The 27,725-nt window shown below is 39.3% G+C and overlaps 1 long non-coding RNA gene across 2 annotated transcripts; it reads left to right on the top strand.

The window, feature by feature from the left end:
• The first annotated feature begins 3,954 nt into the window (after nucleotides 1-3,954).
• Nucleotides 3,955-9,768, top strand: LOC122455894. 2 transcript variants are annotated; one of them, XR_006274402.1, is made up of 3 exons: nucleotides 3,955-4,120; nucleotides 5,559-5,704; nucleotides 5,846-9,768. It is a non-coding gene; the product is annotated as an uncharacterized LOC122455894 (long non-coding RNA). The 2 variants fall into 2 exon arrangements; XR_006274403.1 differs by lacking the exon at nucleotides 3,955-4,120 and adding an exon at nucleotides 4,460-4,557.
• The last annotated feature ends 17,957 nt before the right edge of the window (nucleotides 9,769-27,725 follow it).

Consider the following 27,725-nt stretch of genomic DNA (forward strand, 5'->3'; position numbering starts at 1 on the left):
TGTCCCAAAGGAATTCCTTGGTGAAATGGAAGGTGGGGAGCTGTAGTTTTAGTAACAATATTTGGAATAGCTTTTGATTATTTTTTAAAAGCAAATTTTAGTCCCACAACAGTAACTAAAGTGACTGGGTATAAATGACAGATACAGCATCGCGGGAACTCCAAAGAAATAATATTCTTGATATGCTAAAAGGAATCTTCCCAGGGGACAAAGGAAATCCCTGGGACATTAGAGTGATGATAGTTTGGCCTGTAGCAGATTCAGTCAGAGAAATCTACTTTATTCCCCACAATGATGCTCCTTTCATGGTCTTAACGTCCTCATTGTTAAACAGCGGGTGCTGCTGAATGGAGAGCTGAGGAATGTAACTATGATATTAATTACCTGATGATGAAAAGCATGAATTACTTCTCAAAGCATATGATACATAAGATATTACATTGTCTAAATATACTGCTAAGATTCACTATATTCAAATAGCCATTAAAACATAACCCTCTCTCAGAAATCCATGCGTACAACACACTTAGCAGATAAACTAGATGAATCCCATTAGCATTCCCAGTTGTTACTCATTCCTACAGAAATGCCTCTTAATGGAAGGCACGAGCATAAAGAGCACAATCATATCAAGTACAGAGGAAAACGCAATTACAGAAATTATTATATTAGCCTTAGAGTGCACTCTCTTGTATCATAACCCTTTCTTTTGCAATAAAGTGATCATAGATGTCCTAATATGGAAGAGAACATAGTAAGAGTCCAATTCAGGGCTCCTTGTATGAGACAATTGCTGAAGGACTTCAGTGGAAGATTTTATTATGCAAAGACTTCTGGGGTGAGGGATCTCACCCTACACAAGAGGCAGTGTTTTGTCATGGGAACCTCTAGAGAATGTTTTTATACTATGTTTTGTTTCAACCCCTTCCGCGCTGCTTAAAAATTGGCTTATCCGTCTTAATGACCTCTGGGACATATTGCTTCATGTTTTGTGTCAGCATACCTTATAACTGTTTATTTTATTTCAATTAATGTAGTGCTTGTGAAAGGTGACAGATTGATAGCACTGGAAACCAAACGTAGGATTTTCAAAGCTACCTGGAGGATTTGGTTCCATTCATTTAATGGGAATTGGGCACCCATATCCATTAGGCAGCATCAGTCTGAAGTTCTCTGACCATGGAACAGACACACTATAGAAAGCAACAAGGCAAGCTCCCCCTACACTTCAACTAATGTGCTTCACCCCACAACTTTGTGCCAGTTCAATCCTTAACCTCTCTGCTGAGACTATCAACAGTGTGGTCTAATAGATGGAGCCCTGGACTGGAAGTTATTCTTGGCTTTTCTACTATCATGCGGGATGATGATGGGCATGTCCTTTCATCTCTTTAGCCTCAATTTCCCCCTCTGTAAAATGGGAATAATGATATTTATCTTATTTCTAAAGCACTTTGAGCTCTACTTATGTAAAGGGCTATGTAGGAACTAGGTATTAAGTGCCAACTAGATTCAGTGATACTAGTGACATATACCCAGAGTGAACTTGCACTACCAGCTCATTTTGCAAACAGCAGGTCACCAGTCAGCTTTAGAAACCAAAAGATCTTACTGCTGTTTTTTGAGTTCTTGTAGAGTTTCATGGCATACAAAGGCAACTATATAGTATTATACATTTTATTTGTTTAAGCAAAGATATTTTTGCTCAACCTCACTGATGGCGTATTAGTAGGAGTTGATGTTTATCATTATTGCTATTACATCTTGCTATATCACTAGGGAAAATATTATCTACTGCTTAGAGTAGACTACTGGGAATATAAGAAATTGTTGTATTCTTTGCCAGGCTCTTCCAGATATCCGTTTCATTAACTCCAGACACTATACAAACAAAAAATATCAGCTAAATTAATACACAGTCCTTGGAGTATCTTACCTTAACTACACACTCACAATACAACATGGCTAAAATAAACACAGATTTAAATCTAACCTGGAAATCACCAAGGCTCATATATTAATGAAGATAAATTTTAAAAATTATTCCTTTTTAATTGTATGCATGTAGTCTGAGTATGTCATGCACTTTTTATTTGACTCAAAAGAATAAGCACAGAATTAGAGACATTTAGGATAGAGAAGACCTTTTTTAATATCCCTTTGCCAGTATATCATTGTTCCCTACAGTTTTGTTCAGTCTGGTTTTCTAAGAGTTAAGTGATTGTGTTTCTACCACTTCCCTAGAGGCTGTATTCTGCAGCCTAATAAATATTACTCTCAAGGTTTTTCCAGATATTGAGAATATATTTTTTCCTTTCCTCTCATTAGAACTAGATATACATGTGTATTATACTAAAAATTCCTTGTTCTCAGGGGTGTTTATTACCTTTAAATATGTTGTATCTGTAGGTTATTGTATTGCTCTTTTGCCTTCAATTAGCTAAACTATGAATATTTAACTCAACCTTTCTTTACATATGATACAGGAATGGTATGCAACACAAGAGACACACCTACTTTAGGTGACTACCTTCTCACTAAAAACACTTTTCTAAAAAGAAAAGGAGTACTTGTGGCACCTTAGAGACTAACAAATTTATTAGAGCATAAGCTTTCGTGAGCTACAGCTCACTTCATCGGATGCATTTGGTGGAAAAAACAGAGGGGAGATTGATATACGCACACAGAGAACATGAAACAATGGGTTTTATCATACACACTCTAGTGATCACTTAAGATAAGCCATCACCAGCAGCAGGGGGGGGAAGGAGGAAAACCTTTCATGTTGACAAGCAAGGTAGGCTATTTCCAGCAGTTAACAAGAATATCTGAGGAACAGTGGGGGGTGGGGTGGGGGGGAGAAATAACATGGGAAAATAGTTTTACTTTGTGTAATGACTCATCCATTCCCAGTCTCTATTCAAGCCTAAGTTAATTGTATCCAGTTTGCAAATTAATTCCAATTCAGCAGTCTCTCATTGGAGTCTGTTTTTGAAGCTTTTTTGTTGAAGGATACCCTAATCACATCAGCCACACTATCAGAGGCTCGTTCACCTGTGCATCTACCAATGTGATATATGCCATCATGTGCCAGCAATGCCCCTCTGCCATGTACATTGGTCAAACTGGACAGTCTCTACGTAAAAGAATGAATGGACACAAATCAGACGTCAAGAATTATAACATTCAAAAACCAGTTGGAGAACACTTCAATCTCTCTGGTCACTCGATTACAGACCTAAGAGTGGCTATCCTTCAACAAAAAAGCTTCAAAAACAGACTCTAACGAGAGACTGCTGAATTGGAATTAATTTGCAAACTGGATACAATTAACTTAGGCTTGAATAGAGACTGGGAATGGATGAGTCATTACACAAAGTAAAATTATTTCCCCATGTTATTTCTCCCCCCCCCCACCCCCCACTGTTCCTCAGATATTCTTTTCAGAGTAGCAGCCGTGTTAGTCTGTATTCGCAAAAAGAAAAGGAGTACTTGTGGCACCTTAGAGACTAACAAATTTATTAGAGCATAAGCTTTCGTGAATGAGCTGTAGCTCATGAAAGCTTATGCTCTAATAAATTTGTTAGTCTCTAAGGTGCCACAAGTACTCCTTTTCAGATATTCTTGTTAACTGCTGGAAGTAGCCTACCTTGCTTGTCACCATGAAAGGTTTTCCTCCCCCCCCTCCCCCCCCGCTGCTGGTGATGGCTTATCTTAAGTGATCACTCTCCTTACAGTGTGTATGATAAACCCATTGTTTCATGTTCTCTGTGTGTGTATATCAATCTCCCCTCTGTTTTTTCCACCAAATGCATCCAATGAAGTGAGCTGTAGCTCATGAAAGCTTATGCTCTAATAAATGCTCTAATAAATAAAGTCTCTAAGGTGCCGCAAGTACTTCTTTTTTTTTTTTTTGCGAATACAGACTAACACGGCTGCTACTCTAACACCTTTCTAGTTCAGGTTTACCTTTTTATAGGTTTCACCTCCCCCCACTTCACCTCCCAGTTGCCATTGCAGGGACTGGCCCTTTACATTCAGGAGAGGCGAGCAGCTTTGGCCCTAAAGCAGCCATTTTGTAAATGGTTACTGTTTGTTACAGTTTCCTTTCTTTCAGCAGGTGAGTACTAATTTCTGGTATGTTTTCCCTTTCTTATTCCCAAAGAGCGGGAGCACATTTTGACATTACATATTAGTTCCATCAGTCCCTGATTCATTTCTGTTGCTCTTCTCTGAACTGCCTCCAATTTCTCAATATTATGCCGGTAAAATCGTGTCCATAAATTAATACCATATTCCAGGCACAGTCATTCCTGAGCTATAAAGAATGGGACTTTGTTTGCCTTGTGAGGTGATTCCTTTCTGTATGTAACAGAAAATCATATTGACTTTTGCTTGTATTTGCCTCTATATCACATTTCATGCTCATGCCTGATTTATCGCCTATTCTTACACTTAAGTCTCTTTCAACCTTACTATTTTCCAGGCTTCTAACACCAATTAAGTACATGTTTTGGATCATTTTCCTCTCAATATACTGACTGGCAGTTTTTCAAGGTGAATCAAATTTTATTTCTACTCAGACGTCTGATACCTTTAAGTCCCCTTGTGGTATTTTTCTGCCTGACTGACATTTGCAGCTCCACCTCATATAACTCTTTTCCTCTTTGCTACACTCCATGGTATATCTGGGCTATGCTTCACTTTATAAGTATTGCTTTTAGGTATGTTTTAACTTGCCCCTGTGATAGCTGACCAATGAACACTAAACATTTAGGAAAACAATTCATAGATTGAATAGCTGCATGAAACAAGCTATGCTGCAATCTAAGGCTGTTTGGTGGGGGAGGGGCATTTTCCCCCCAAACCTATGCTTAGTTTACTGTATAATGTTTGTTTACCTGAGCCGTCTTCAGAGAGGGTGAATGCTCTCTTAGTGGATAACAATTCTTATAAATACTAAGTTTTCATTGCACTCTCCTTAACTGTGGATTTGGCTTCTTTGATGTTTCTGTTCAGTAAAATGGTTCCTTTAGATAACCAGTAGCAATCTACCTGTCAAATAAATAGTTAATCCTGAAAAGGATTTATGCTTAATAACTCCACTGCAGCTTTATGCAGTCACAGTCCTGTCTGAAACACTGTTTGCTGGTCTGGTTAGGATTTTATAGGAGCTTTTGAAGATCCTGATTTCAGAAAAGCATCCTTGGTTACAGAAGCTGAAGGAGTTGTATATTACATAGGATTTTTGAGTTCAGTTATTTCCACTGCTCTGGTCTTTCCAGTAACTGGAGCAGAATGAATCCTACTTTACCTTAATGCAGCTGGGGGAATACTTTTCATTTACCTTTAGTCTATCAAGAGGGAGCTATGAAAAATTGAAAGCCACAGCATTGTCCAGGGGATAAAGCTTTCAATATTATTTTAAAATAATTCCTATGGATTTCAGCTGTTAACTAGTCAAAAATATTCTTGGATGTATGCAAAATGTTTCTCATGTGGTAATTTATTTCTGATAAAGAAACAGACATTCCTTGTCTGGTTTTTTTTTTTTTTAGATTCTTAAGCAATGTGTACTCAAAAGACCTCATCATCACAAAGTCTGTTTCTATGCAACTGTGAATGAAATGTCACAGCCCCTCATGCTGTACATGCAGCCAAATGTAAACAATGGAACTCTTCCCTACCCACCTCTTATCCCCAAGTGAGTGGTAACACATAATTTTTCTTCAACAAAGCAGTTTCAGTTTGAGGTTTTTCCTGTTGATAGTAAAAACAGACTTGCTCCACTATACATTTTTGATCCCCTATTTCTCTCTCTCTCTCTCTCTCTCATTTTTTTAAGGCACTTAAAAATGAAGGCGGGCAATGAAGTGTTCTCATTCACGAATTCTGGGAACCTCCCCATTGTTGTGGTCAGTTGCCTTGTAGTTGTAACATATACATGAGCACCTTGAATTAGTTCTCTTGAAGGCATATGAATTTCTAGAGCCATAGAAAGACAGACAAAAACATCCTCCCACAACTTCAGTGGCATCACAATCAAGGATGATGGAAAAGGATTATAGCAACACAGAGATATGGAAAGTGCACAAAATCTGAGCATTTAGGATGCTCCCTACAGGCTTTCTTTAGATGGCATTTTTCTCTAGAATTTAAGCTTTTGGGTGTTTTAAAATACTGTATTTCTAATGCATAGAAATTAAGCCAAATCAAGCCAGTTAATTGTAAAGTTTCATATTTTACAGGAGGGGCTGAAATCCAAACCTGGATCTGAAGCTCAGATTTGCAAATGTCTCCTATCCTTATAAAGGGCAAAACCAAACTGCAGATTCAAATACTCCTGAAATTTGGGATTCAAAGGCCAGATCTGAATTTTGGGACTTGACCATATACGCATTAATCACCAAATTCTGCTGTCAGATGAGTGCACATAAGTTGCCATCAGAATATAAGTGCTCCATCAGATTTAAATAAGAACACAAAAGACCAGGTTGTGTCATTTAGCCACTTACTCATTCAGAGTGTGGTGAGGAGCCACCCCTAGGGGAAGGGATAATTTCCTCAACAGCATGTAGAACAGGAGTGAGGATGATGTCTTTCCCCTGGCACGCCCAGTCTGTGGTGTGAAGCAGGGAAGGGACCCTCCTCCCTGTCCAATCTGGGGTGGATTGTTCCACTGGGAGAGAGCCCTGCACTCCCCAGAGAACAGGAATTGCTGTCATCTGTAGCCCTTGTGTAGGGAGGGTGGGGGCTAACTGGGGAGGTTACCCCCAGCCCATACACCTGTGCAATGGTGAGGGGCAATCTCCATAACAGAAATGTTATTTCCATGGGGTTTTCAGTGTGAAATCCTATTATTATCCTTACCAGCTATATATTGTTAGCTGGAAACATCCCGTTTGAAGTGTTTATTCAGTGTGATGGGGTGTGCTTGTCACATCTTAACATTCCATCCATTTTAAATGGAATTCAACACCAATGATTAAAGATATGGAGGGATTGATTTAAGGGGTAAGATCTAAAGATTCAAATATGTATAAAATAGCTAAATACTGTCAACGAAGAGGATATGACAACTGTCAACAAGCAGTTGAAAGGTGTGACTGCCAGGGAGGGAGATGAATTGTTTATGATGCTCCAAGCATGCAAAGGTATAAGTAACGAGGTACAATTAACCAAAAGAAAAATTTTGACAACCTCTCAGGAAAATGACTGGAACATTATCTCCTGGGAAAGGTCAGGATCATATCACTAGAGCCATATATAAATAGAGACTGGAGAAGGACAGTAATCTGGATCTGTGTTAAATTTACACAAAGAGTCAAAGTTCAGGTTCAAGGCTGATGTAATATAAAGGATGGAGCTGGGATTCAATGTCATTGAAGTCTTGCATTCTGTTCTTACTCACATTCCAAAATGATAGAAATCTGTTGAGATTAGCTGTTCTCACCAGATTTTTCCCATTTTGTGTAGATTTTATTCCATGCTTAAAACTGGAATCTTCATGGAAGTAACCATATGCCCTTTCTCTTACAGAATTGAGCAGTTTTCCAGATCACATTAGGAATTCTCTCACTAGGCATGGTTTCCCAGAGCCCAAAGAATCCCTACTCATATTTGAGACAGCTTCTTCTGGGCTCTGGAATACTCAATTTTTCAACTTTCCCCACCAGTGCCTGAATATGCTCTTTATATGCATAAAAACATAACACTGTTCACCTGGGAAGGCAGGAGAAAGACACTGGGGAGCCAGAGAGGTGAAGAGGGTACTGGGGATCCACAATGGGATTGTGAGGATGCACCATGATGACGACAATCACTTTCTCCCTGCTTGATGTGGGAGGGGTGAGTGTCATAGAAGTCTCTGGTCATTGTGCATTGTAGGAAATGTTGTCTGGTCAGAGAGCCTTACCCACAGCGGAGAATGGGAGCAATAAGGTACTCAAAGTAAAGATGACACAGAGCAGTGTGAGGGATGGAAGAGGCCTCTGAGCTGACCCTTGAAAAAGGAAACCTTCTTAGTGGCTGATGGGTTGAGGAGAGAGGACAGTAAACTGTCAGATAACCTGAAACCACAGGAAAGAAAAGGCAGTGTTTGCGGCACAGTAGTTGGTCAGTAAGCGAGAGGCCTTGAATCAAAAGGTTTCCAAATCTTATTACAGTAGTCAGGAGAAGAGCCTACGTCACATGACTTCCCCGCCATCAGCTCTAACCTGCACACAGCTTGTCTCCTGAGGGCATAACTGCTATCTTTCATTCTAGATACTTGCAAATTTGCATGCCATGTTACATCTGCACATGATAATTAGTAGAAACCATTATTTCCCAGGGAAACAATAAGAATTGGAGGCAAATGCTCCTGGGCTATTATACGGGGTAATGCTTTTGTTTTAGCTTCTAACAGTGATATTTACCAGGCGTCACCATCAGCTTTTGGCAGAGCTGATCTTCCATTAATTACCTATTTCCCTACAATAATCCATTAAATTAATAAGAAAAACAACATGGTGGTCTTCATGGATTTAAAAAATAACAAGCTCCAAAACAAAACCTAATGGCCTAGCTTGGCAATATAACCGCATTGCAATGTACTGTTATAGTTCTCAAAGGTCGGAGCTCAGGGCCTGAGTTTCCTGGGTTGGCAGAAGCTGGAAGTATGCAGATGCAATTCATTCAGTCCATGGGGAATGGGAGCATTCTGTATTGTTCTCAAGTGACCTCTTTTCCCTGATTCAATTGTAATATTGATATACCATAGAGACAGTTGCCTCCTGCCCTCCTTCTGAGGTAGGAAATTAAGTCATCTCTCTGAAGTGCCTTTGAGGATGTGGAGGATAAAAGGGAAAAATGAGAGAATCCAAAATTATCTCAATGGGGACAGGAAAGAAGGTTAGGGAGCTAAGCTGGTCTTTCATAGTCTGATTCTCTATCATATCAAAGGTGGATTATACCACTTTTGCACAACTGCCCAGGTTCAGTGAGGGTTTTGATGGGGAGGGGAAAATGTCTTCTTTTGATTGATAAAGTGTTGGCTTCTCTGACAGGTAAGACGTTAGACTTCATTGACTGCAGGTCCAGTGTGGTGTAGCATTATTTTGTTCCTCCACCAACTCCAATTATTTAATCATATGGGCCTTTTAAAATGTGAAAATGCCTTGACCCAGTTTATCAGTAGTTCTTTTAATACAAGAGATTTTCTCTCAACATCCCTCATACAAATTAAGATTTTTTTTTCTCTTTATTCGATAGCTTCCCCCCTGGCATATTAAGCTTATGTGTTTGAAAATGACTTATGTACTTTATGGAAATAAATCATTTGCAAGCAATATCATGCCTAAATTGGTCTCCTATGACAACTGAGTCATTTGCAGCCCTGCAGAATTAGAACTGACACTAAAAGCACAGAATGATTTAAGGGAAATGACAGACTTGTGCTCCGGTAGTGGTAAAGTACTATATGTTTTAAGAGAGAAAAGGGCCTAGAAGAGTGCATATCTCCACATTTCTAATTCACCATTAAGAACCTAAAGACACTTGTGTAAAGTAATGTTATATGTAGTTTTAAAAAGCAATACCTAATTAACATTAGATTTTTAGCATCTAGGATGCATCAGTTAGCCATTTTTTCCCTCTATACAAACCATGCTCTGGACATTTTTGAATGTGCAAATACTAGAGAGATGACAAAAGCAATATAGGAACAGACGAGTGGTCCTGGGCTAATAGAGAGAGAACTTGATGAAGGAGATGAAATGTTTGGTCTCTGTGGGCAATGTAAAGATACAGAGAAAAGGAGTACTTGTGGCACCTTAGAGACTAACAAATTTATTTGAGCATAAGCTTTCGTGAGCTACAGCTCACTTCATCGGATGCATCCGATGAAGTGAACTGTAGCTCACGAAAGCTTATGCTCAAATAAATTTGTTAGTCCGTAAGGTGCCACAAGTACTCCTTTTCTTTTTGCGAATACAGACTAACAAGGCTGCTACTCTGAAAGATACAGAGTGCTTGTTATGTTAATACCCTCTATTGTTTGGTTTCTGGAGCCTCACTGGGTTTAACTTGGAAGTACTCTGCTTGCTTGTAACATGTGCAAAATGGCACCTGGTGTCTGAGACATGCAGCCTGGAGCCTATATTCTCTGGCCAAATCATTTGCTGCAAAATCTGCCCTTTGCTCCAGATGAATTAAAACTGGAGGCTACTTTTTAGTCTGAGCACTCCTTGGCTCATCATGCCTGTCCTTTTCCACTCCCGACACCTCCGCCCAGCCTGCCTTTAAGCAAATTTGAGTGACTAATTAGGTTTGCTTACCTCTTTGTTTGCTGATGACTCCCTTTCAGAGCCTGCTTCTTGGTCACTGGCTGGACTATTGACCTTCTTTGGGTTCTTTACCATCTAGCCTCCTCCATTTTAACAAAGGTGGAACACCTCATTCCCTGTAGTTTAGCTCTGTAGCTTAGCTTCCTTTGTTTCTACCTCTAACTTCACCTAACAGACCAGCGTCTCAACCTTTTCCCTTCAGCTTTTATTTTGTCCCCTTGTAGTCTTTCTGCACAAAGAGGAACATAGCACATCAAGCTGTTGGATTCTTCAATGCTGTTCTTTACAAGTGCTCTTGCTTCCTTAATTCAGAATCTCTTGTTACTTGTTGGAACCTATCAGTTTCAAGGGGCCTGATTCTCGTCTCACTGTCATAGAATCATAGAATCATAGACTATCAAGGTTGGAAGGGACCTCAGGAGGTCATCTAGTCCAACCCCCTGCTCAAAGCAGGACCAATCCCCAATTTTTGCCCCAGATCCCTAAATGGCCCCTTCAAGGATTGAACTCACAACCCAGGGGTTAGCGGGCCAATGCTCAAACCACTGAGTTATCCCTCCTCCCTGCACTTCTGCAAATCAAGAATAGCTTCATGTAAGCCAACATGGCTGTAAAACCAGGGTAAGTCAAGTGAAAAGAGAAACAAGGCCAATATTTTTTTGCAACTCCTCTGTTTGCAATTTCCTGTCCATTGTCTGTCTAACATTTTCAGTTATCTATACTTAGTACCACTTACCTCTGCTAGTAGGTTACCATTCTATGCCTAACTCCCACTTAGAGCAATTTACCTTTTTTGTGTGAATTCATCCTGTTGCAGGCTTTCCTCTTAGTTGACCTGTTAGAACTCATGCTGAATGACACCTCCTTTCTAAATGTCTGAAATGGGTTCTGCAAGCATGTAACTAGAGGGGCAAGACATGGAATACTGCAGAACATTAGAGGATGGAAGAAGGTACAAACTAAAAATAGACCCCAGAGCATAATTAAGAGGATCTGAGAGAGCCATACTGCCATGTGAATAGAATGTCTGGGAGTACTATGAAGATGCCAGGTCTCTCATATGACCACTTTGTGAAAATCCTGGCCTCATGGAAGTCTATGGGCATTTTGTTATAGATTTCACTGTGGGAGTAGAGGATTTCACCATATCTCCATAGCCTAGCATTCCATAGATTTCCGCCGCCCCCTCCCCCACCCCCAGGTCTTGCCTGTTGTTTGGTTTCCCCAAGCCCATTTCTTTGAGAGGAAAATGCAAAAGAAACTCTGGTAGGTAAACCGCAACATTTCTTGAGTATAATTCCCCTTCCCATGGGCTTTCCTCCAGGGAGGCCTGGTATTTTTAGTGAATAGTTTTTATTTTGTGAGATAACATTTTAACAAATCAATTTTGTTACTGTGACTGTTAAGTACATTATGAAAAGATTATGCCAGCATTTGGTTTGTGTGTATTCTAAGTATAGTTCTGGTTGTAATATTCATGCCAATGTAATTAAATGCTGTTTTGTTGCTGGAATGTAACATTATTGCCTCAGCCAGATAATTAGATAGGCTGTTCATATGTGACATGCAATTTCTTTGTCTTTGAACTTTTATCTCACTTTTGGGGAGCTAGGCTAAGTGCAACTCCTCCAAATCTGTTTGTTTAATAGACACAAACTTGAGACCAGTAGATGATATTGTATGTGGTGGGGGATGTAGCACTCAGGCTGATGCAAGATTCCTAGTATGATATACCATGGTTGCTGAAAGAGACTTCAGAAAAATATAAGGCTTCTGGGTTTTGTTTTCTTTTTACCTTTTTGACTGGCTGAAGGCTTTTCATTTTTTTATTTAAAAAAAGGGAAAAAATACAAAAGTAATTGTAGGAAAAAATATGCTAAATATCACATTGTCGGGGAAGCCACTTCTTTTAACGCTTGCTCCTGCTTTCCATTATATATCTTGGCCCCAATTTTCTGTTCTGTCTGAGGCTGAGCTAGTCACGGGAAAGAAGGTAGCAGGCAAAGGTGACATAAAGATTCTGGGGCTGACCCAGCATAAGTCAGAGCCTCCTATGGACCCTTATAGGAAGTAAAAATAGCTAGAACATAGTTAAGTGCAGGCATGCCACCTTGGTATACCTACCTACCCTCTTACCTACCCTCCCGCAACTTACCCATGCCACAGTCTATGCTCAGCACATTATGATTCTTTCCTATTCTTTTGCTTATTTTTCTTTTCCCTCTGCCTGGTTTATTTTGATTTTTTTTTAAAGAGAATTAAATAAAAGCATTTATGAAAAATGTATTTGCTGAGTGATTTATGTTCCAGAGGATAACTGGTAACACGTAGGCAGAGTGGTTAGTTTTCACAATATGTTTTCCCTTTTTGTATGGTTCTTTTATAAAATATTATCACATAACATTTTTACTATGCAAATTCCTTTACAAATCAGGAGAGTGACTACATCATTGATTTCAAAGGGACATTTTTTAGTAAAGGAATCTGTGGTTAGTGGAGTATCTTATCTGATAAGAACTTCATTCTCTGAGCAATTTGGGCATCAGTTTCATTATGTGATTTTTTTTATTATTATGGATTATTTTTTGAAACTGAGTTTCATTAAAACGAGAATGGCACATGCATTCTTTGTTTGTTTTTTCAATAGCACTTTGCATAAAAATACTAGCCAGTATCTTAGATTGTGTAGAAAAATATTGTTTAATTAGAATACTATTATTCCTGGTTGACAATGCCAAGCCCAAGTGCAAGTAGCAATGTTTTCATACAGAGGAGACAATTAGTCCATCTAGTCTGGTATTCTATCTCCAACAGCAGTACTCGATATTTCAGAAGAAGACAACAAGATAAGGCCCCAATCAAAAGCTCACTGAGTCCTTCCATTGATTTCAATGGGTTTGGATACCTTTGGCACACAGCACACCAGGGTAAGCTCCGTGGGGGACCGGGCCGGTTTGTTTACCTGTCATGTCCACAGGTTCAGCCAATCGCAGCTCCCAGTGGCCATGGTTCACCATTCCAGGGCAATGGGGGAAGAGTCACTTCCAAGCCCACAGAGACCATCACTTTATGCTCTGAAAGGCCGAGCTGGTCATACATAAGGTGTCCAGAACTGGTGCCATATGTGATGAGGTGGTTCTTTTTATTTATATAATTTTACTATGTACTTTGTAATGTAATGCAGTTAAGAAGGCAAGAAAATGAAGAAGACAAAATATCTTTTAAAACAGGTTTTTTGTTTGATTGTTTTGGTTTTTTTGGAAAAAGTGTTATACTAAGTGGGGTAGCTAAACAATTTTTAAGATTATTTTTGGATAATTTTGCAATTCTTGTTTGAATTCTGATTCCACCTAGCTTTACTTTTAAGCCCTAGATCATTTTTATCAAAACCTCTCTCCCAACTAGATAAGTGGCTCCTCCAGTTAAAACAAAGGAATGGGCTAGAAAAAGAAAAAAAGAAATTGAAGACCTTCTGAAACTGTTCTTAAAATGCTTTATAAAAAAGATATAAAAACCTAAAGTCTTCTAAGAATCATTAAATATTTAAAGTTCAGTTAAGAGTAAAAAAAAAAATTAAGGATTTAAGCCTTTTAATCTTTTCATCTGCTCTGACGTGAACTCAAAGGCTTAATCATAGAAACGCTCAGCTACTTGCTGATGATGCATTCGTCAGCTTTCCTTTCCAGTATCGAGAGCATGGTAAGTAAGGCTAATTTTTCAAACTGACAAGTCAATTTTGAAAACAGTTTTAGCATGTTGGAATAACTCTGCAAAATGTAAAGAATATGCTATTCTGAAGGAATATGGGAAATGTTAAACTGATTTGTATTAAAAGAACAATTTGATTGGGGAAATTTCTTAAGCATGTCATCTGTGACATTCTTGCTGTGTTCTAGAAACAAAATAGCAGGAAAAGGGTGGGGGGACTCATGAGGAATTAAGGACGTGTAAGGACAGAGTGCCTGTAAAGTGATAGGAGGAAATAATTTTAAAAGTTACCAATGTGCATCGTACATGGGCAAAGCAAGGAAGAAAGAAACAATGGGTGGTGGTATGGGATTCTCAAGGGTTTGTGCCCTTTACGTGTAGCATGGCTGAGATTCTGATAATCTGTATCACTCCTATTGACTTCATCAACAGTTAGTGAACTCCCATTGACTTCATCAAGACCAGTAAGCCTGGCAATGCAAAACAATGTGACTGAAGTGGCTTTGAAAAACTATCTCTTCATTCTAGGTATTCTCTTCATGTGTTCCACTGTCTCTTTTAGAACCACAGTTCACCTTCTTACCCAAACTTTGGAGTGTATTGCACTAACATGACTCCTTCCCCTTGCCGTTTCCCAGCACTTAGTGTAGATTTTCCCTTTATTAGCTGCTCTTTAAACAAGAGGCTGGATTGTTGCCCTCTGGCCCCTGCATGAAAAGCCACAGGATGAATATTTTCCATTGCAGAGATTACCCCAAAACATGCTGCGGGGGGCAGGGTTTACTTCCCCTTGGTAGAAGTTTAGGTGCCATCACCCATATTTCTGCCAGATTTGGGAACAAAGGTTCATTCATATAGAAGCCCTGTGTATCTGCACCTCTCCATGAAGCAACAAAAATCAGTTTCTTGAAAGAATTTGCCTTCCAATACAAATGGAATATAGTTGCACTCAATAGGTTTGGGGAAGTCTCTAAAGAAATTAGGTTGCTAATAAGGGCAGTCACTGAAGAGGTTTCACTGTAAGTGTAAGCAGGGTCTGAATGAATTCTCCCCTGACAGATAGCTTGGAGGGGGAGAGACTTCAGGAGCAAACTGTATTTACATGAACACACCTACTCTATTTAGATATCCAGAAGACAGAGAGGTGTTGCTCAAAGTAATCAACTTTGGCAGGTGGTGGGTTACAAATCATGTTAGTATTGAATGCAGGGATACTGAAATGCTGTTATCAATGTTGTTGTCATTATTGTATGAATAAAGGGGAGCAGAACTGTACTTAACCTGTCCCAAATGGGGGGGTCCTCAGTTGAAAGAACCTCAATAAGCCAGGGACTCAAATCCAGACTGCTGTGAAACTAAGAGGGGTGGAGACTGGTGTCCCAGCCAGGAACTCTGGACTCTCTCTAAGGGTCACCAGTTTGGTTTAACCTGTTCCTCCCCACTGTTCAAAGAAAGAGTTAAATAGGCTTCATTAGGAGCATCTTTGTTATGTTAAAGTGCTCAAATGAGAGCTGAAATCACTTGGGATGGGGCAGTGTTTCTACCCAGCCTGCAAAGAGCTAAAAATTACTAAGAGACTGATGTGCAGAGGTCACAGCAGAGAGGCAGGTGGCATCAGAAGGTGACTGACAGCCAGCCAGCAAACTAGTGGCTGGTGAGGCAATGAGTGGCTGGCAGGATGGCCAGCAGATAGGAACTGCAACTGGCGGGGCAGCCAGCCAGTACAGGCACAAGCAAGGTGACTTTTTCCCCAGGTGGGAGGTGAACTCACATAGAGGCACCTCTGAACCCTGGGTCTTCACTGACCAAGGAAAACCACTGTGAGTGGGGTATGGTGAGGGAGCAGAGAAGGGTACAGAAAATGAACTTTTGGTTGTAGAACTCAAGAACATGAGGTGGAAGGCACTGCCCCACGCTCTCTGGAGTGGGTGTCCTGCTTACAGAGTTATGATTATGAATCCCACTTGTGGCATTTTCCCAAATTAATGTCGGGTGACTTCCCTCCTTTCATTAAAAGTTTCTTTTCTACGCTCAGACTTTGTGCTTGCGAGTGGGGAAGTATTGCTCTCAGAGGTGCCCAGGGGTGGTGTGTAATTTTCCAAGGTTACTGGGTAGTGGCTTGATGACAGGTTTCAGGGGTTTTTTTTTTTCCACCAAATGCATCCGATGAAGTGAGCTGTAGCTCACGAAAGCTTATGCTCTAATAAATTTGTTAGTCTCTAAGGTGCCACACGTACTCCTTTTCTTTTTGGGTAGTGGCTTGAGTCAGTTCTCTGTTGTACTGTTGAAAAGGAACCCCTAGACATTGAACATGGACCTGGTTGCTGCCTGCTCCACCTGGCAGACCGGTTACAAAAGTAATATAATCCTCCTGGTTAAAAACGTGATAATCTAGCATGGGACACTTGCACCACTGACTTCCTTGTAGTTCCGTTTCAGACCAGTTCATGTGATGTTTCCAGATCAAGGTATTCACCTTTTATTCTCACTTTGTGTACTTGCCTCTATCCTGTGCCAGCTTCAGCTCTGAGAGACATCCACTTTCTATCCACCTCAGCACTGATGCGGGGGCTTGAGATGAAATCCTTTTTGTTGGAACCCATTTTTCCGAAATCTTGGAAGACTGTTTTCTGCAGTGATTATTTTACTGCATTTTGACTCTTTTTACAAGTGTGGATGTTTTGTCTTTTGCTCAAACTGAAGTAAGCAAATAATTTTTAATGAATAATCCAATCTTGCAAACATTTATGCACATACTGAGTCTCGGTGAAATCAATGCTTAAAGTTAAATATGTGCAATAAGTACCTTGATGAACCAGAGCCTATATAAGAAAAGGGGAAATAGAATAACAGCTCATGAAGTAGGACTCAAAGATATTTATCTTTAAGACAATAAAAAGTGTACAAAAAGAAGCCAGATTTATGAAAAATTTCCCCATTACTGCTTGCCGAGGGAAAAGAGATCATGTGATATAAATTGTATAGATTTGTATTTCTCGTCCTCATTATCTGCCCCTGTTTCTGACTAGAACATTCCCAAACTGCATAATAGGCAAAACCCCTGTTGTGTGCCAGAAACCCTTAGCTGCTAATGAATGCTGATGTGGAAGAAGTGCTTGAGTAATTTTTCATGTAAAGAGGGTCTACTGTAGGTCAGTGACAAACATAAAAAAGAAGGCAAATGTTTAAAGAGAGTGATTTAGAAAGATCATTTGCATTATATTTTCTTTCTGTCAAACAAGAAAAGAAAAGCTTCTAAAAATGTAAGAGAAATAAGAGACTGCAACACTGTCTGTGTATGAAGAGCTACCAGAATCTGAATTGAAAGGTGACTTTTAAATCAATTAGAATTCTGTCCCACAATATAGCTTGGTTTTTAACAGTGTTTCAGTTCATGTAAGGAGTAGCACTCTTTTTTTCCTTGTTTTGTTTATCTGTTTCAAATTTATATGTGAATCAGTCTAACATAAGGAGAGCACCTGGTAATGTGGTTTATTGTGATGTACTTAAGGCCCCTGCTACAGGAGTATGTTTGGATCCAGGGTTCTAATTCAGACTCATCTAATTAAAACTGCAGCCATTTCTTTTGGTGGTATTATTTTTCTGTGAAAGTTTCATTCCTAAAATATAATTAATAATGCAAGAAATGCAGCTGTAATACTAGTGCAAACTTTCCCAAGATTTTTGGAATCCATTTTAAGAGTAAGAATAAGAGCCCAAAATTGTTTAGACAAAGTCCGAGAACAAAGCAGTCTTATGATGTGAGCTGAGCATATCCTGCAGAATGGAGTTCATTATGGATTTCACTACGTGAACCCTCCACTTCAATTTGCATTAGGTTGAAAACAAATCAGTCCAGGAGAGTTTGCTGCTTGGAGGCCTGAATTCAAATTCTAGCATCCAAAAGGAACCTCTATGCCTCCTTGCATATGTGGAAGAGGCCTTGGTATTCATCAATTGATCCCCTTCCCTCCAAATAGGCTCCAGGAATCCACTATTTAACTTAGATGTCTTGGTAGAGGAAAATTGTGATTAGGGAGGCAATGCCTAGTAGTCTCCTCCTTACTTCTTCATGTTGCCAGTTGACTTCTTCCTCAATCTTTGCACAGTTCACACATTTTGCACTGTATGAAGATTTTCCATCATTAGTTGCAGTTTATTTCAGACCTCCAGCCCAGGCTGCCCTAGAGTAAGTGTGAAGTTCATTGTGAATGTTTCCCATGGAACTATTTACATCTTTTTTTCCCCCTAACTTCAAATAAATTGGTTGCACTGCAAACAGCTCGTATATCTTTAATAGATAATTGTGTGCTTGATCCTGAAAATGCAGAGGGTGTATGGCAGGATTGTCTCCCAAGTTTGTAAGACAGTAGTATCCAGAATGTTATTTGCACACAAAATTGCATGTAGATTTGATAGCACAGAAACCAAATGAAGCACTTTCTAAATGAAATAGGAACTTCTTAAATAAGTCACTGAAATAGCAACAAAAGATTTTTTTTTTTAGTTTAACAGTAGCATTTATTCTTCACTTAGATTTCTGAGGCAGTTCCTTTAGCATTTTGTGAAATTACTTCCAAAATCAGTGTTTATGCCTCAAAGATTCATATCCTAGCAACTGTAGATACTTATAATAAACTAATTCCTATTAAAAATCATTTATTTAAAAAAATTCCTCTGATCATCACCTGATATAAATCAATGTAGCTTCAGTGCATTTATTCGAGTTACACCAGCTGAGGATCTGGCTTACTAACTTCTGCATCTGAATAATAATAATTTGCACTCTCAAAGCATCTGCCATCTGAGGACTAAATAGTCATAGTTCATTAATGTCTAGAAAGCTTCACAGCTCTCTATACAAATAATTAAGTATTTTTATCCCTGTTTCACGGGTGGGGAACTAACGCACAGAGACTAAGGGCTCGTCTACACACAATTTTTGTATGGCTATAACTGTATCAGATTAGAACCAGTAAATTTACAGAAATAAGCTATGGTAGTAAAAGCCCCATTATGCTGGTATAATTGTGTCCACACTAGGTGTTTGCACCATATTTACTATATTGTTTTTGAAATCAATGTAGTTAAAATTGGTACAAAATCTGCGGTTAGAACAGCCTGAAGCAACTTACCTAAGACCACACAAAGATATGTGCTCAAGCCAGAAACAGCCAGCTCTTCTGACTCCTGGTTCTGTACTTTATCTGCTAGATTGACCTTCTTAAGGAAGATTAGATTTATTTATAAGATACCAAATCACACTACATTTACTCTTTTAGGATCCAAATAGTTTTTTATTCTTCTCTCTTCATAATGGTCCTGATTTATCACATATTTTAGATACAAAGCACAGGATGGGGTGGCATCAGGCTAGGAGTAGGAAGGAAGGAGGGAAGGTAACAATGTAACTTGTTTTCAACAATACACACAACACTCTAAAAATAAGAAAACCTAAAATTATAAGCGAATTTAGCTTTGTGAAAATTGCCATCTCTTTATCAGAAGTACTTACAGCTCCCATCACTATAGTACTTGAGCATCTCACAGTCTGTAATGTATTTAGCCACATAACCCCACAGGGAAGTGGGGCAGTGCTGTTAGAGATGGGGAACTGAGGCGCAGAGAGATGAAGTGACTTGCCCAAGGCCATGCAGGAAGTCTAGGGCAGAGCTGGGAATGCAAGTCTCCCACAGCCTCGGCTCGCACCCTAACCTGGACCATCCTTCCTCTGTAGTTGCTGGGTCAACAATCCTGCAGGATGAGATCTGTTTCTTCATGTGGCAGGCTGGATTAAGACATAGGCAGCCTAGGTACACGCCTAGGGCCCAGTTTGTGGGAGGGGGTCAACCTGAGTGCTGCTCTGACCCTAGGTACCATGTCACTCACTCAAATGCCACTCACTCAAATTAGGCCCATCTAAGGGCCTGCCTGGCTTTCCCCTGGTTCCAACAGCTTATGTCCCTTCTGCTCTGCCTGCAGGACTTGCTCAGCATCAGCATTAAGACCAGCTACAAGTATGGGGATTTGTGGCATAGGAAAGCTGGCCAGAAGAGGGGTGATGGGGAGCCTTGGCGGAATGGACAGGACAGAGGTTTCCCCAGGGTCCAATAATGGATGAATCTGGCCCTGCCATGTCCACATGGAGCAGCTCCCCGCAGTCAGACTCTTGTTCTCACATGGAGCCTGAAGAAAGTCAATGGGGCTCTGAGTAGGCACTGAGGTCTGACTGCATAGAGCTTACAGCAGGTTTAGGGCCTTGATTTGTATATCAGAAAGTGTCCAAAATACATTGTGACCACTATAGAACAATGTATATCCTTAAATGTCTTTAAAAACAAAAATATTGAGCCACATCCTCAGCTGGTGTAAATCAGCATAGTTTCAATGAAGTCAACAGCACTACTCTGATTTACACCCCCTGACAAGCTGGCCCTACAAAATATAAAAATCTTGAATCCCTTCATGTGTGTCAGGCATCAACGTGTCCTACATTTAAATGAGTGCACAATGTGTATGAAAATGAGACGAAGCAGCCAGTGCTTGTGTACTGTAGCAAAGACAAGTGCTATAATTGATCATATTCTCAGTACTAACAGAATTCTAATCTTATTTATGAATCCTGTTCCTGGCTTGTAAGTAAATAACTGGGCTGGGGGACAATAACAACTTAATATGGTTTCAAAATGAATGTGAGCAACCTAAATCCTCTACTAAGAAAAAGCCATTTCAGAACACATGGGTACACAGAACTAAAAGTAAGATTATTCCATAATTATCATTGTGTGAGGGTGGTTCATTTTGTGTGTATAAAAGGAAAAGAGAGATATGTGCAAGTGAATAGGATAAAGTTCTAATAAATAACTGGACATCCTATTCATTAATAATGAATGAAAGTCAAAAACAGGTTGTCTCTGTCTTATGCAGATGTAGTGGCTTAGCCATTTTTATTAAAAGTCAAGACGTGAGAATAACAAATATGCACAGAGAGCAATCTGGCCAAGGATATTAAAAATCCTTGCAAATGTTTCTTGCATGACAAAATCCCCAAAAATGCTTTCACACATGGCAACTATGACAATTGAACTTTAATCATTTAAAGAAGCAGATATCTGATCCAAGATATTAGCCAGAGGTAATTAATTCAAATGATATAATGTTCTCAGGGTCTGATCCTGCAATCCTTGCTGGGGATTAATTTCCAATTAACTTTCACAGGTGTCAGACTTCACTGGAAGTGTTACCCATGAGAGAAATGTGGGGTACATGAGTACACAATTCTGTCTAATTGAGAGCCTGTGTAGTCCAGTTGATTGGGCACTGGATTGTTACTCAGCAGAAGTGAGTTCTGAACCTGGTTCCACCATTTGACCTTCTGTGAGACTTTGGATAGGTTATTTTGCTCCTCTGTTTCCTCCAGTTTGTCTGTGTTTTCTACTTAGATTGCAAACTCTTTGGGACAGAGTCTTTCTGATTACATATTTGTACAGTCCCTTGCCCAGTGAGGCCCTATCTTGGTTTGGGCTTCAGGTGTTACTATAGTATATAAAAATAATAAAGAATAATTCACATTTATAAAAGAAAGGTCACTGCCTCTCTTTACGCAACTACCAATTTGATTATTTCTGTGTCCACAGGGAGAGATTGCTACACAATACACTAACTTCATCATCCTTTTTGGATCAGACTTTCTAAAAACCTTACCAAATTTCCATTTTAAGAATTAGACTAAATGCAAATGAAAAGATCTCCATGGAATTATAATATATTTAATCCTGTCAGCTACTGCGGAAGATAGCAAAGAAGAAGATGCTATTTTTAGGGAAACAGCCTACAGTTCTCATCAATTTTTAGAGATGTTATCAAACATCAGAGGAATTCTATGAATGACACTATGGGTATATTCCTCCCTCAGTGTAGTTGTGTGACTAATACTAATGACTTTTATGCCCTCCTGTCAATGAGCACCTACAATTAGTAGCCCCATTCAATCCTTGGTACCCTATTGACTTTAGAGGGGTCTCACAGGTGTTACTGAACAGAATCTGTCCCTGTGTGTTTTTGTTTTACTTAACCTCTGCAGTGCTGCCTTATGCACTGTAGGCCAAGTTCAACTCTCCCTCCAGCACTGATAGAGAAGAGAGACAAAGTGCAGTGCATGCTCTGCTACAAGAATCCTGATAGCAATGGTGGAACATGCTGTTGAATGTACTTTGTTGTTCCTCCAACCATAAGCAGAGTGAACTGCTGGCCACAGGTGCTGGAACAATTTGTATAGTGAGGGTGCTGAGAACCATTGAACCAAACTAAACCCTGTATATGATGGAAACCACTTGAGTTATAGGCAACTGACATAAGGGGCACGTGAGAATGTTTTGTTCTGTGCGTAGAAGAATCACCAGGTTTGTCACTAGCAGGTAGGGTTTCCGAACCTGGTGGGGAGGGGGAGATGTTATATATAAGTCACTAGATGGCAAGCAGTGATTGACCCCCAATTAATCATTTGAGGTATGCACGGTGAGATCACAGTAGGATAGCAGATGGGAGGTAGTAGGTGCATGCTCAGATGGGGATACAAAGGCGTGAGTGCTTGTGTATCCACACTTGATGACCCTTCCTGCTGCTGGCTCTCCAGATTGACCTTTCTTGGGATTTTGGAGTGGAGTCTGGGAAGAAGGGAAGATCTGCTGGAGAGAAACGGGACTCAAATCAGTTGGATGCTGTTCATATTTGGGGGTCTGAATATTTCCCTAGTGCTAACATCCCCAAATATGAAGATCCAAATAATAGAATATTCTCACATCACTAATGCTCGGCTCTTATGGTAATTAAAGATCTCATTGCCCTTTCCTAAAAGTAGTGTGTTAATCCCATTCTCCTGGCTGCCTTCCAAATTGAGTAATTATTACCATGCCTGTCTAAATTACTCTGAAACCTTCGGTTGTGTGTTGTATTCTACTTCTCTCCCTGACCTAAATAACTGTATAATGTTTCTGTGTGCTGCTGAACAGTTTCACTATTCAATCTTAGGCAGACATTTCAGTGGCGATGAGGAGTTACCACTAGTTTGTAATTCCAGCCTAAAGTTTGTAAAGAATTCTGTAGGAAGAAAAAAGGTTGTATACATTGTTAATTGGCTCAAGATGCAGAGTTCAGCTCCAGATTCAGATCTGAATCTAAGCTGTCTCTAAACCCTACCAAAACATTGTCCATTTGTTTTTATACAAGAAATTACATCTAGAGTAAATTTTTCAGAAGTGCCTGAAGCCAGATCTTACCCTTTTTTGCTGGTATTGTAATGTTGGTTAGTGGTGTGACGGTTTTTAAGACATTTTTATACCAGCAAAATTTCTAGTGTAGATGCAGTTATACTGGCAAATGAGTGCACCCAGGGCCAGCTCTAGGCACCAGCTAAGGAAGCAGGTGCCTGGGGCGGCAAATCTGAAGGGGCGGCACTCCGGCCGCTATTGGGGCAGCACTTGGATTCTCGGCGGTACTTCTGCTGCAGCTTCTTCACTTTTTCCTCTTCGGCGGCACTTTGGCAGCAGTGTCTTCATTTTTTTCTTCTTTGGAGGCACTTCGGCATCCGTTTTTTTGTTTTTTTTTTTCTTTGCTTCACTGCTTGGGGCGGCAAAAAAGGTAGAGCCGGCCCTGGGTGCACCTTTTTGTCAGTGTAAACTGCACCTCCACTAGGAGAGTTATATCTGTATAGCTACACCTGAAAACCTTTGCTAGTGCTTTTCTACATGGCAAGTTACTGCGTAACATGCCAAGGTATGAATCTATAGTGCACTAGTTTGCTACATAATAATGTCTCATGTGGACACTGCTGCGGTTCACTGACTGTCCTGGGCCACATTCCAGGACTTCCACTGCACTGTATCAATGTCTATGCGGGATGTTGTTTCACAGCAAGCTGGTATGCTGTAGATTCATTCACATCCTGGTTTGACGCACTGTCTAGATGAGGCCTAAATCCCATTTTTCAAAAGGAATTTAGGCACTTAAGTCTCTTTGAAGGTCAACGGAACTTAGCCTCTAAATCAATTAGGTGCTTTTGAAAATTTTACACCTTGTTGTTTAAGCAATGGAAGTGTGTTCGGCCTCACTGCTAAGTAAGCAGAGATAATGTGATACCTTCACTAATAAAATGAATTTGATAATCAGCATTTACCATCTCTATATCAGAATTACCTTATGGGTTTGATTAATAGTGCCATTTGCTTATTACTACCAGGTGTAGTGCTCACTGTAATAAACCGCCCCAAACAAACCAGCGGGACCTTTCATTAAATAATGAAGAATAAAATTATGCTAATTTGATATTTTAATCCCTACAATTTATATAAAAACCTGTTGGGATTAAAATATCAAATTAGCATAATTTTATATCTATATGAGGTTTCTCTGGTCTGAAAGCTAGATCCATGATTTTCTGTGCTAATTTCATGTGGCAAACTAACCAGAGGATTTTCTATTTTCAAAACATGCAATAGGTATGCACGCTCCATTGATGGCTGAGGGGACAGCCTTTCTGCTTTATAGCTAATAGCTAAGACTATTTGGTTATTAATGTTCAAGAAACTATTATTCTACTCACTTGAGAACTGCTGGCACTGCTAGACAACGTTCCATATTCTAATACCCATTAACAGTGATTACCAAAAATTATTAACCATTTTCCCTTGAGGACCGTGAGAACCATCACACGAATACACAATGGACACACATATTGTATGATAGTCACAGGGTTTATAAAAAAAAATTCTTATATAAATCATAGTAATGTGACAGCCTTATTCATTACCATAAATCTACATCCTAAGTATACGCTATATTATTATTAATCTACATTGTAAATAAACATGGCTATATTTTTACTATAAATCTACATTTTTATAAAAATTTTCAACAAAAAATATTATTTCTTTGGCTTATTACATTCCTACATTGTTTTAAGTCTTTCTACACCATGTTAAAGTTTCAGTGGTTATTTTCCTAAATTGGGCTGTTACCTAAAACTAAAGGTCTTTAAGATTGTAATTCCTTCCATGCTGCAAAGAAATGTGACATTTCAAAATAATAATCAGGAACTTCAAAATGCAACTCATGAGTCATGTTCAAATAGTATTAGTTCCTCTGGAATGGTTCTATGATTTACAGATTGAAAATCCTACTGTTTGCATTCTCATTTAATTTAGAATGATCTGAGGTGCCAGAACTTTTTATGGGAGGAAGCTAATAACTCGTAGCTATATTCGGTGGAAATTATGATCTTCCCTGCTGTAGAACCCTGTAGATCTGGCTTCTGTATCCAGTCCAGCTATTCAAAAAGAAATATGGACAGGCTGCTTGAGCCATTTTTAATCCATTCATTGGGTATCGCATGCAGAAAGCTCAAGGTGGTGACTAGGGTTGTGGAGGGAAGCCAGTTTTGGGATAGTAACATTCAGCTCTGAATAAAACATTCAGGCAAAATGGAAATTTAATTATAAAAAGTCTTCTCTTCTCCCCTGTAGAACATCATAAGTTCTCTTAGTCCAAGCACCACCTTTTAAAAGTGGGATATTGCCAATTCTTCCATATACAGGTACTAAAAAAATTGTATTGTAATGTTTTCATACAAGCTGCTAGAGTTAATAGTGTTGCCAACTCACAATATTATCCTGAGTCTCACATTATTTGGTGGTTTTCTGAAAGCCACCTGCAGTCTTACTCTGGTTTCTCTTCAGATCAGATCGTATAAATCTTCAAAAGATCTATCTGGCTTTAAGATTCTACTCGATAAGTTTATGGAGGAGATGGTATGATGGGATAATGGGATTTTGGTAATTGATCTTTAAATATTCAGGGTAAATAGGCCAAATCCCCTGAGATGGGATATTAGATGGATGGGATCTGAGTTACTATAGAAAATTCTTTCCTGGGTATCTGGCTGGTGAATCTTGCCCATATGCTCAGGGTTTAGGTGATTGCCATATTTGGGGTTGGGAAGGAATTTTCCTCCAGGGCAGATTGGAGAGGCCCTGGAGGTTTTTCACCTTCCTCTGTAGTATGGGGCATGGTTGACTTGAGGGAGGCTTCTCTGCTCCTTGAAGTATTTGAACCATGATTTAAGGACTTCAATAGCTCAGACATGGGTGAGGTTTTTCATAGGAGTGGGTGGGTGAGATTCTGTGGCCTGCGCTGTGCAGGAGGTCGGACTAGATGATCAGAATGGTCCCTTCTGACCTTAGTATCTATGAATCTATGAATCTATGTGAATGTGAGAATTCATTTTTTTAAAAAGGTAAGTTTCTAGCCCTCATGGTTGTAGAGAAAAGCTTGAAAATGTGACCCAAGGATACCCCAAAGACTGAAAAAGGTTCCTGATTCTAAGCTCATACCAGTCTAACACTAGTGATTTCAGTTAATTAGGTCTCAGAAGTTTGATTTACAGGTTGGTAACAAAATGGTGACAAAAATATTGACCAAGTGATTGCAAATGTATAAAAATAAAGAGTTTATGCTATTTATTTAGGGTGCAATCCTAAGGACACAAAGCTTCTAAATAGTAAAATAAAATCCTGTCAAACAGTAAAACATTTTTATTTCAAATATTTCCTGATCTCAAATGTCCAAATTGAAGGGAAGAATATTTGAGAAATGAAACAATCATTTAAAAACTCCATAAAATGGAAAATGATTTCAAATTTGCCAAATTTTCCACAAAAATTGTTTTCTATTTCCCAGCCCCCTAAAAGAAAGTATTTGTTGTCTCTTCACCTGTTAAATGCATGGAAACTAGTACCCTTGTGAAAAATTATCTTTCCCTGTATCTCCAAAGATTTGTTACTTATGCTTGAGATCGTAAATATTTCTGTGTGTAGCTAAATCTCAGTCATTTGACAATGGTAAAGAATCACACTGAAAGTCATTTTTCTCAAAAAATAGACTAACAACTTTATAAAATCAGGAAAATATTATCCTGGTTGTATTATCGTGTAAGTTAACTCTCTGTATGTCATTGCTGAGCATCTGCTTAGCATCTACCTTAGCCCCATCCTGCCTTGCTTCCTGATGCATGTTTAACGAAAAAAATATACATATCATGACCACAGGTATGATCCTGCAAAGATTTTCACATGCGTTTAACTTTACTCACAAGACTAGTCCAATTAAAGTCAATACAATTGCTCTCATGAGTAAAGTTGAGTACATACAAAGTCTTTGCAGAATCAGGGGCCTAAGTCACCTTAGGATCACTCAGAAGTTAACAGGCTGTCAGCTTTGATGCTTATCCATGAGTTCTTTTTTTTTTAGCCAGCCCCTAAATTTTTGCACACACATGGACTTGTATACTCAACATCTGAATATGTGTATGCAAATCTGGTGCCTGGGCATACAATTACCTATTTGCATGTGCAAATGTTTTAAGATTTTTTTGTGCAGGCTAATAGGTGCAAACATAATAATAGAGGTCACTTTTTTGAAAATTCAACCAAAAGAATCTGCAAAAGAGTTAGCGAAGGCTGCGTGAGTTCAAGATTTGCTAAACAGAAAATGTCAAAACTGCTTAGTTGAAGTGTACTTTAATGAATCTGAATAAAACCCATTTCTGCAGACAAGTTTTTCAGCTGAATGCCTCTTCAATCTACTGTGTTTCATTCTGTTATTTTATCACTGACATTTTACCCAATGTGTTTCATTTTG

Source organism: Dermochelys coriacea, chromosome 9, assembly GCF_009764565.3.
Source record: "Dermochelys coriacea isolate rDerCor1 chromosome 9, rDerCor1.pri.v4, whole genome shotgun sequence".
In the NCBI taxonomy this organism is placed as follows: Eukaryota; Metazoa; Chordata; order Testudines; family Dermochelyidae; genus Dermochelys; species Dermochelys coriacea.